The sequence below is a fragment of the Syngnathus acus genome, chromosome 16 (assembly GCF_901709675.1).
Source record: "Syngnathus acus chromosome 16, fSynAcu1.2, whole genome shotgun sequence".
Lineage (NCBI taxonomy): Eukaryota > Metazoa > Chordata > Actinopteri > Syngnathiformes > Syngnathidae > Syngnathus > Syngnathus acus.
The window spans coordinates 14353112-14363696 of NC_051101.1; positions in this window are offsets into that span (position 1 = coordinate 14353112).

Here is a 10585-nt window from a genome sequence, read left to right on the forward strand (position 1 = left end):
CTCACTTATGTCTGCTCGCATGTGTGCACGCATGTGTCGGTGGGAGTGTGCGTGTGTTTGCAATCGAGAAGGGGGCGTGGCCTCTGCCCTCCCTTTTAGTGTGTTCCTGTGTGTGTGTGTGCCTGTGTGTGTGTGTGTGTGTGTGTGTGTGTCTGTGTGTGTGATTATCCCAAAAGACAGTGATTCAAAATATATATTGTACGGATATATTAAACATGCATACAGTATAATTAAAAATAAATAACATGAATACAACTTAAGAAGTTAAAAAAGAATCAAACAAATTCAAGAAAGATACATTAAATATTAAATCTGTCTGAACGAAACTTTTGTAATCGTTATACATTTTGATTTATTTTGAATATCATCACTTTTCAATTAAAAATGTGAAATTTCTTAAATATTTATCCCCAAAACATCCAAATACTTTGGATAAAAAGAAATAAACAAACACTAGATGCTACATGAAACAAACTGAAAGAAAATTGGACAAACATTAACATTGATGAAACATGACCCTTCTAGAAAAAAATAATCGATTTAAATGAGTTCAATAATTATACAATGGCTCATTCCATCAACACTTGCGGGTATGTAAGAGCGTTACTTAACCTGCTCTTGTCTGTAGCAACAAACACCCGCAAGAACGCCCCAAGGATGACATAGAAACTCCTGTCAAAAAAAACCAACTCTCTGGGTGGCAAGCCAAAAGTGTTTTTGCTGTGCGCTAGAAGCAAAAAGTCACAGCTCTTGGACCACAGATGAAAGCAGGGTCGCTAATTGAGTGCAGTTGTGCAATATTAGTCACTGCATCCATTCATGATTCTTGCTCCAAAAAGTCAGCTAGCTCAAACGTGACTTTCCAGACGACAAGCAGAGCGGTTGTAATTTTCCTGGGTCATTCAAGGCCTCTATTAAGAGATCTTCTAAATTGCCTGCGAAACACAGCCGCGTTCATCGTTAAACAGTCGCCATATTGACGCTGACGTTGGATTTGTTTTACCGACAGGCATTCTTTTCATCGGAGCATGTTTTATGAAGTGCGCTGGCTTATCAGTTGACGGCTAAATGGAGGCTGAGAAGGCTCGCATTGTTATTGTTTCATAGAGTCAGTCGGCGGTATAAATATTCCGCTCAAAGCCGGCTTCTCGTCTTATCATCGTTTTCCCTCTTTTACCTCCACGTTAGCCATTCAAAGCAGGGCTTAGAGTTCATGTGCCCTTCCTGTGTAATGTTCTTCGTCTTGTTGATGTTATGTCTGCCCTACGCGGCGCGGCGGCCAACATAGGACCAACTGCAGCGATGAAAATCTTTCAACCCTAATTGGGGCTGACAATCAAGGGTGTCCCTTAGAACGCTCCCGACAACCAAGCAATGAGTTCACTTTAGTTGTTAAATTTTACGTGACTACAAATTTAATTGGAGTTATTACTCCAATTTCAGTAACGGATTTGTCAATCGATGCGAATGTTAACATTTTTGCTCAAGCATTCATGCTAGCTCTGTTAGCTGCTCTGCTTACGGGTGAAGAACAAACTTAAAAAAAGAAAAATGTTCATGTTGTTTAACCCCCCCCCGCCCCCTCCTTCTTGAAGTAAAGTATCAGGACACTTCATTCAACTCCACAAAGCCTGCAATGGCTCAGGTATTTCCATTTGTTTACCTTCATTCATTGACCCGAATGAACACAAGTGGTACAGAAAATGGATGGATTAACGCCGCATTCATTACCAGAAATCACAACAAAGCCAGACAGAATGTACAGACCCAACGGGACCACCGTGCTCGAAGCTTTAATTAGTCATTACGGTTTGTGTTTACGCTGCAGGAAAGTCGGATACGCCGCAATTCAGCGTGTGCCTATCAAAGCCCTCAAATTGTTACAATCATTCTGTTTGGACTGTAGGCGAACAAAAACCAGCCAGCCAGCCAGCCAGCCAGCGTGTGTATTTGCATTGGAAATGCTGCTGCTGAGAGCTTGCGCCGCCGCATCCTGCCATCCTTCCCTTTCTTTATTCATCAAGTTCTCTCCATCATTCAAACACGGTCAGCTTTGCAAATCATCACACTTACACATCTGTGATGGGCAGGACAGTTGTCACAGCAGATGGCTTCATGCATTTGAGACAAGCTAGTCTCGAGACTTGAAATTGTTGACTTAAATCGGATTTGTCGTTAAACTGGTTGACCCCTTTAAGTTGTACATGTCACGTGTGAACACGAGTGTGCAGCCTTGACCCCATAATAAAAATGAAAGTTTTAACCATGGACCGCTAACCTGGAGAGTCGCGAGGCCTCGATGGGCTATTTTCAGCAAGTCCCCTTGACACTATCTCCGTCTCTCGCGTGTGTTTGGATAAATGAGTTCGCAACCCCGCACAGCGCCGACCGACTTTGTATCCTCTCCACCTGTTGGAAGTGTCCATCTCCTCGCGAATGGTCTTGCGGTAGCACATCTCGTAACTCAACTCCCTTGGGGGGCGTTGTCTTCGGCGGTGGGCCGAGGTTCTGTACATTGCTCGGATTTTCACATACTGTCTTTGTTCTTTACGGCAACAAGAATCATTCTCGTCTTGTCTCGGCCGAAGAACAACCAGCAGTAAAACGTTCAGGTATTATTAACTCATTTAGCATTTCTTTTGTCACTCAGTAAATGTGATTCTCCAAATGGCATAGAATCGACGCAACGCTGGCAACGTACAACATCGTCTGTTTTTTTGTTCCCCATCGGTATCATGTCTGTAAATTAATCAAATGAACTATTACGAGCTTGATCTAAATGGGTAGAATATACTAAAATTGAAATCAGAATTCTTAAGTTCATAGTGTGACTTTGACCATCCCTGCTAAGAGTACTCTCGCCTTACCAACAGAATGTTGTCGAATCAAGACTTGTACGGGGTCTGCAGAGAGCCGAAACAAGCCGGCAGTGTAGTAAGTAAATCCTTCCCTTTTATGTCAAACCACCTCTGTTTTGGAGCATCTGGTTGTTGTTACCGCTTGTAAATATCCAAGCATCTCTTACTGGCTGTACCATGAATCATCCTTTATTCCGAAGAAAAGACTCGATTGTTTCTAAAAGGTACCTTACGTGGGGAAAAATAACGTTAAGCTTTCTTTTAATGGCAACAGAAAAAAAAAAAAAAAAAACATTTTTCTTGAGAATGTAAAAGCGTTTTGCTCAGTAGGGTACACGCATATGCCGATTTTAACGTCTACCGATTGAACTTGAAGTCATTCTTCACCGCCGATCCAAGATCACGTTGACGTCTGTGGTACTTTGAAGTTGATTGTAGGCTTTGGCGGTCCAGCTCTTACCCCTATCAAGGACTGAGTTTGGAAAGTAAGAAAAGACCACCTCCAACTCCATAGTGCGGCCACAACTGCCGGATCATCTGACACCTGTCAAAAAGCAAGATGGATGTCTGGCTTGGCCTCTTTGTCAACACAGCGGGCCCGGTAGGGGGTTGTGGAGACGAGCACGCATGGCAGACAGCTGCCCCGTGGCTCCAGAAGTCCTCCGTGATCACCAACCCTCATACACACCGTGGCTATAGAGTCAATTATCACCTTCTCCGTATTACGGCCAAGCACTCGGATGGCACCGGCGCTCGTCCAAACTCGCACGTCAGCTAGAAAAATGTGGGAAACCAAAGACGGCTGCCACCAGAGCCGCGATTATGAGCAAAATCCCGATTTGATTAGTGGGCAAACGAGGAGATAAAAGTAGAGCACAGCTTCACGAGCGTGCAATTCCTCCATACCAAATAGCCTCTGTCCCAGACGTGCTTTTGGCATGTCCAGTATCATTTGGACTTTTGACACCTAAGATGACAAACGGGTGTCCCGGTTTTCTTCTCTGACCATCTTCTTTGAACTGACTTTTAAGACCTAAACCTCCCGCAAATGGAGTGTCGCTCTCATGGGGTGGTCTTCTGATCCAGTCTAACATTAGTGGTCAGTCAGAGTGCATCATCAAGTGATGGAACTGTTTCCCAACGATCTCCAGAGTGGAGGTTCTATTAAATGAGGACCTTGGGAATTTGAAAATAGGAATGGCAAGACAAATGTGTGACCCTCAGCCCATTGGAGCAAGAGGTCGAGCTTGCCTAGCTGTCATTTTCTTCTTAACGCCGTCAGATGTATGGAGGCCGCCGGGCAGCAGGTGCTGCTGGTAGACAACCCACCAGTGCCACTCACGGGCACCGTACTAATGACCCGTACTAAGTAGAGGTCGCCTAGGTCGTGCCGCACCTTTTGCGGCATCTTCACAAACGGGTCGTGCAACCGGATCCCCGTCGCAGTCTCTCGGGTTTGTTACTCAACGCGGCTTACGGGAAAGCCTTCATTAACTGTGCGGGCAAATTGACATTTTAAAGTTGGCATAGGAAAGTAAGGTTCTATAATTGGGTTGTATACAAATAGTCTCAGCTCATAGGTGGACATAAAAGACGGCGCATTAGCTCGCGTACGTGATCCGCTCGCGGGAGTTGGTGATGCGTGCGGAAAAACACTTGGACAGCTGCGCCAGACCGACGCAATTGAAGACAGCCTTCACGACAGCTGAGGCTGCCACAATCCGTTAGACCAGTCAAAAATAAATTCAAAATAAAAAAAAAAAGCACCTATCTCCAGTTTTTCTCTTGGACCTTTTGTTCGCTTGCTATACCAACTTAGGTTAAATCAGGCGTAGTTCTGTGGTCTACCAAGGGTAAAATTAGTCTGTGCAAATGCGCTCAACCTTTGCCGTGGAGCTATCGGCGGTTTCACTTACAGTGAGCCCGAGGTGGCACTCGATGAAACTCAGTACTTGGATACAAAGTAAAAATCCAAGTCCGGTAACATACTTGCACTTTGCTACTTCCATGAGAACCCGAGAAGACAACCAGGAAATATAAATTTGCTTGCTTCTTTGTTTTCACTCCCTAGTGGTGAGTAGGTTGTATGACATGTTGTTTCTCATTGGTCTTAAAATACACGCCCACACTGAAGTACGTCTGGTGTGCCCAGATGGCCTCTGCCAGCTAAATTAAAGAGACGCTTCGACTTTTTAAGTTCAAGCAGCTGTGGATTTCTGCGAGTTGACACTCTTGGTCTAAGTAGACGTGAACAGACACACAGTAAACACGTCACATTTAGGCTTTTCATTTCTTTGCGCTAACGTACCAGCCGGCTAGCATAATCGCTCACTGACACAATGTTCATTTGTGTGCGCTAATTAACCTTGGCTTGTTTGTTCCCATTGCTACTCCTCCTTTTTAATCATTACGACCCCCTCGAACGAAGGGATTCAAGTGAACCTTTTTTGTTCAGCTAAATGGAAGCAGATGGCTCCCACGGAGTTTCTTTCGTATGGGGGCAGACACGCATGACCATACCGAGGGACAGCAAAATCAGAAAACAAACAACAATCAAAGCCACACTGGCGTATAAATAAAGCAGCAGGCAGGGTAGCTCAAAAGTGTTTCTTTGGCCTCCCGCAATGAGTCACAAACGTACATCAGCTTGCATTTGTATCCTTTAGCTCACATGTGCGTGGCATCCTTCCAAAACAGTTGATGCGCAAAGATGTTGGCCGGCCTCACTGATTTGGGAGCTGTGCTCAAGTTTGGGACATTCTACCACCTGCTGACTCATGGCTTTATGAATAGATCATACAAAATTGAAATCCAACTGTTCTTTAAAATGCAAATGTTTAAATACAGCTTTTCTGTAGAGAGTTGGCGATTCTTTCCGACGCGGACCACACTTCGCTAAGTCGCGAAATGAAGTTTGACAGTTTGACCGTTTTCTCAGTCCCAACGCAAATCCTTCTGTTCTGTCAACAAAATTCCCAGATTCAACCCTTTCCTGTTTAGAACGTACCTACAAACTCCTTTTTGACCGCGTAATAAAAGACTTTCAGTGCTGCCCTTCCTTCCATTTGCTTTGGCTTTTGCGACCCGACGGCCGAACTGAGTCGCATTTGTCCCGCCGTCTCCTTTGCACAAAACGTCTAGCCGTTGTGTTTCTGCTCAGCCAAAGCAGTAAAGCTGGCGGCGGCGCAAAGGCGTGTTAGCAACCCGCCAACGAAAAGCACTTCCTGTGCAGAGTCACTGGAACTGAGCGGCCGCAAGCCCCAAGCCCGCAACTCCTCGCACCGTGGGCCAAACAGGATGTTGTGCGATGTGCCAGGCTATAACAACCCAGCTGACTGGACCTGTTGACTGACTCGCCCTGGTGTTAACACACGCACACACACACACACACACCAACTTTCCATCTTTGCCTTTTCTTCCAGGCTCGGATCGAGCTGGAAGAACTGCGGGATGTTAAGTGAATCATCCCAAATGAGAGCTGCTGATGTCAGCAGTTTTTATCTGATTTATTCCTATGACTAATTATGATACGATGAAACAGTTTGGCACACATTGCCAAGAGTGAGAGGATCAAACAATGAGATGATGGTATCAGTATCTGATTTAAAAACAAATTGTGGACCTTACCTTCAGTCTAACTTTTCCAAGTGACCTAGTGCACCCTCTGCTGTTTAGAAAAATATGTTTAGCGCTTTGTTCCCTTACTGAGCTAAACGCTGACCTCAAAACCAAGGTACATAGCGAAGCATGACTCGTGTTTCCAGCCCTCGCCAGGGTGTCTTTTGCCATTAGGCCTCGGTGCAGTCAAACATGCGGCAGTCCGTGGGCCCGCCCGTCAAGCGCTATGCGGTTAAGCCATGACAACTTAATATCACCAAACATTATTTTTGTTGTCTTGTACTTTCATAGTCCAGTTCATATTATGCCCGTCAGGCTCAGCTCATTTTTGGGGGGGCGGGTGTAAAAATACTTTTCTTTCTGCCTTCGTTTGAATTTCTTCTGGCATTTCTGTGAGAGAAAAAAAAAATGACCTCACTTTAAAACCCCATTGACATGTTTGCCAAGGAAAAAATGGTTAGCTTTGAATAGAACTACTGTTCTCTTGTGTTCTGTATCCTACTAGACTGCTCTGCGGGTCCACTTTTGTGGGTGTTGGTTCCACTCCAGGTTTGGGTTAAGTGGCATTTCCCCTCCCATTTTTGTTTTTTCTTCTTCCCTCTCTGGTCTGCTGACACGTGCGCTGGGTGTGTTGACTCGAGCAATGTACAGCCGCCATGTTGTTGACCCACATGCTCCATGCTCATCGGGAGGGCTTCCTGCCAGAGAGCCAACAATGTCGCCTCCAAGGGGCTCAGGGAGCTCCACGCTTTTACGAATAGCTAAAGTGACACCCTACACTTCTGTAAACGCGCTGGATACTCTGAAAGTCTTTCTTCTCATCATGGAGATTAAATCGTCGAATGATGAAATCAAATCTGGGTCTGAAGAGGAACTTGAAGAACTCCAATCAATCAATTTTCTCTTCCATCGGTTCTCAAACGAGGGTACCTGGGGTCCTCGAGGATGGTGAGCTTGGCCGTAAATAAATCTATCAACGGAATGTCTACCTGGCTGTCTCTGGTTTTGAGAAGACATTTGTTTTCACAAAGTGTTCCGGTCTGTACGCAAGAATTTTCCATAGGGGCTCGCTCGTCGCAATCTTTGAGCGAAGCGCCATTAAGCGGGCTTTCATGCTTCGACGTCTATTCTGACCCAGAGCTTAGCTGCAATGGCTGCCAAGGTCCAAAAGGCTCCGGTACAACACCAAAGTCCCTTGACTCTGCAAATATCACTAAGCGCCACGGATGTGCTGTACTTTTTGTGTGTTCCAGTTTCGAGCAAGACCTTGGTTCTTATAAACCTGGCTCGGTTCCTCTCCTCAGAGAAAGATCTGTTTGGCCGAGACGAGCAGGATTTTGTTTTCGGTCCAGAGATTTTAATTATCCCCAGGAGGCTCGATAGTTGATCGACTTTTGGAGTATTGCGTTTTATATGACCAGTCCACACCAGCGGGGGAAGCTCGAATTAGAAGTCTGGACCTCTTCGTCCCCTCTCCTCCCCAGGCGGTCTTCTCAACACAATGCTGACTTGGTGCTATTTTCACACCAGATGAACAACATATGGGGAATCTGACAATCTGCTATTTGTGCAAAAATGGCATCATAGCTCAATTTGAATCCGATCCCAACTCACCGTGATGATTTTGGCTCATTTCAAGCAAATGCAGCTAGCATGGGAAGACCTTTTTTTTTCTCATGCTCGACGGAGCTCCTCTGACGCCACAGCACTTGCTTATGATTAGAATTGTTTAGCTCTGTCAAAACTGAAATGAAAACACCACATGCTCCGCTTTACCCGCAATTACACCAAAGCTACTGGGAAACATTTTATTGATTGGAGGAAAAATGTTCAACTCTGAATATTATGAACAGATTTATTTCAAGAACTTTCCAAAAATATTGTTTTGTTTTTTGGTTTATGTTTGGCATCAATTTTTGTTGCTGTTTTGCACGACTGTGAACATCTTGCACTTGTCCGACCACATTTCCTGGTGCGTGCCAGCCCTCGCCAACTACTTCCTTATTTGGAGAGACACTAAAAAGTCAAGATGTGAGCCACTTGTTGGGATTAGGTAACGGGAAATTCGACTTTTTTTTTTTTTTTTTAATGAGCCCGCTCACGGCAGACATGCCTACTGAATTTCACGTCGCCGCGTAAAACTTGCTTAGGGGTCTGCGTCCATCTGCTTTTTAATACTCGCGACATACAAATGAGTGTCGATCCAAGTGGATGCCTTGTCCAGAATTCCCTCCATGTTTACTTTTACTTTCTGTTTTTCCTATCCTTCCTGTAGTGATCGCCCAGGGTTGGATTTAATGCACATCGCATCTGGAGCCAATTCGACGACAGCAAAACTTTCAAAGTCCTACGAGTAGTTTCCGGGATGTCCCACTTGTTGGGATTTAGAGCCGCTCACTTTAAGTCTCGTGAGATTTGCTCGCAGTCGGGCAAGATGCGGGCCAAAGTATGCAAGAGTTCACGACACATCCTTCCTTCCTTTGCGTTTTTTTTTTTTTTTTGCATCGTAACGTTCAGACTTCATCCTGCTTTGCTGTTTTTTTGCATCTTACGTTCCAGACTTCATCCTTCTTTCCTTTCCACCTTCCTTACATACATTTTGCTTTCCTTTCCTTCCTTCATCCTTCCGCAAGTCAATGTACAAAGTGTGCATAGCTTTGGTCCCTGATGTATGCCTTTTTTTTCCTTTATTTTTTAATAGTGCAATTTTGAAGCATGCGTCCAGGCTCTGTCAGCAATCCGCCTCCAGTTATTTTGACTGAAGCGCAGATCTGAGTTTAAAAAGTGCCCAGTCGGCGTAAAAGCTCCGGGCGGTCGTCTCGCATCTGAGCATGAAGAAACTAAAAATTGAAAGAAAGAAAAAATCCTCCTTAGGTTACTTTCCACTTGTCGGGGTGAGAAGCAGCTGTCTGCGATGTCCCCGTGGGGAGAACATTTAACACTTCATCATCACCACCACCACAATTTGCTTTTTGAAAGTGACTGCTTAGTCATTTGCGTGGACATTTTTTTTTCTTTTTCTAATGAAGCAAACAAGCCGAGCGAGAGCCAACACGACGTCATTGACCAGCTGCGGGAGTCTCACCTGGGCCTTCAAGGAAACGTCATTCTTTGGTTCTGGCTTTCGGCTGAACCATTCCGTCCGTCCGCTTCATTTAGTTGATCTTTGACGGAATGCGTTTACACTGCCCGCGTTGACAACTCGGGGTCGTGATGCTACTTTAAACGAGATCATCTTGCCCTCCCCGGCCGGCTGTTGTCACGCCAACGCACACAATTGTGAATTTATTCTGGCGAGAGTCTCGTCACTTTTGTAGCTTTAATGTCGCCATTTTATGTTGTACAAATCGAATTTCATGTTTTCACGTGAAGGTGGCTCCAGTTTGGTGTTTTACCATCAATCATTTGAGAACATGCAAATGCATCAAGAAGGCTTTGAACCCAGAAGCTCAGAACTCAAAGGCAGATGTGCTAGCTCAAATGAAAGTCATATTTATCATAAAAAAGCAACAACAAAAAAATCTCTGCTTGGCGTTTGAATAATTTATGGTTTGCAAATGTGCCGTTGTTGTTGGTAACAAGAGGCTTCAAAGTCGCAATCGCGACGGGAAACAGCCGAGTCCTCGCGTCTTCATGTGGTCGCCGGGACAAAAAGAAAGGTGGCTGAGGTCCAAGAACAAAGGGGGAAAAAAAACCAACATCTGGAAGTCTCTCCCACAATCGGACAACTTGTGTTACTGCAAGAGATCCAGTTTCCGGTCCTCGAGTGGCGCGAGTCCAAAGGCCCGAACGGCCGGTTTCGCTTTAACGTGTAGCTCACATTCGTGTCCTGTCAGCTAAAAATAACGGCCAATGCGAGACGCCAAACCCGAAGCTGCTCGTGATTGGCGGGGAGCATCTGTGACTCACAGCTGCGTCACGATCCAACCGATGGAGAATTTAATGCGTCTTAAAATTGTCAAATGTGCACGTTCACAGACTCCTTGAATTTATTTTGTTCATTTAGATGATGTTCCCTTGAGATTTAGCAGCGTCCTTTAAAGTTTGTTTTACGATAACATGTCTGCGCAAGTCAACACATTGCCACCGAGCTTCAGATATCGACCAAA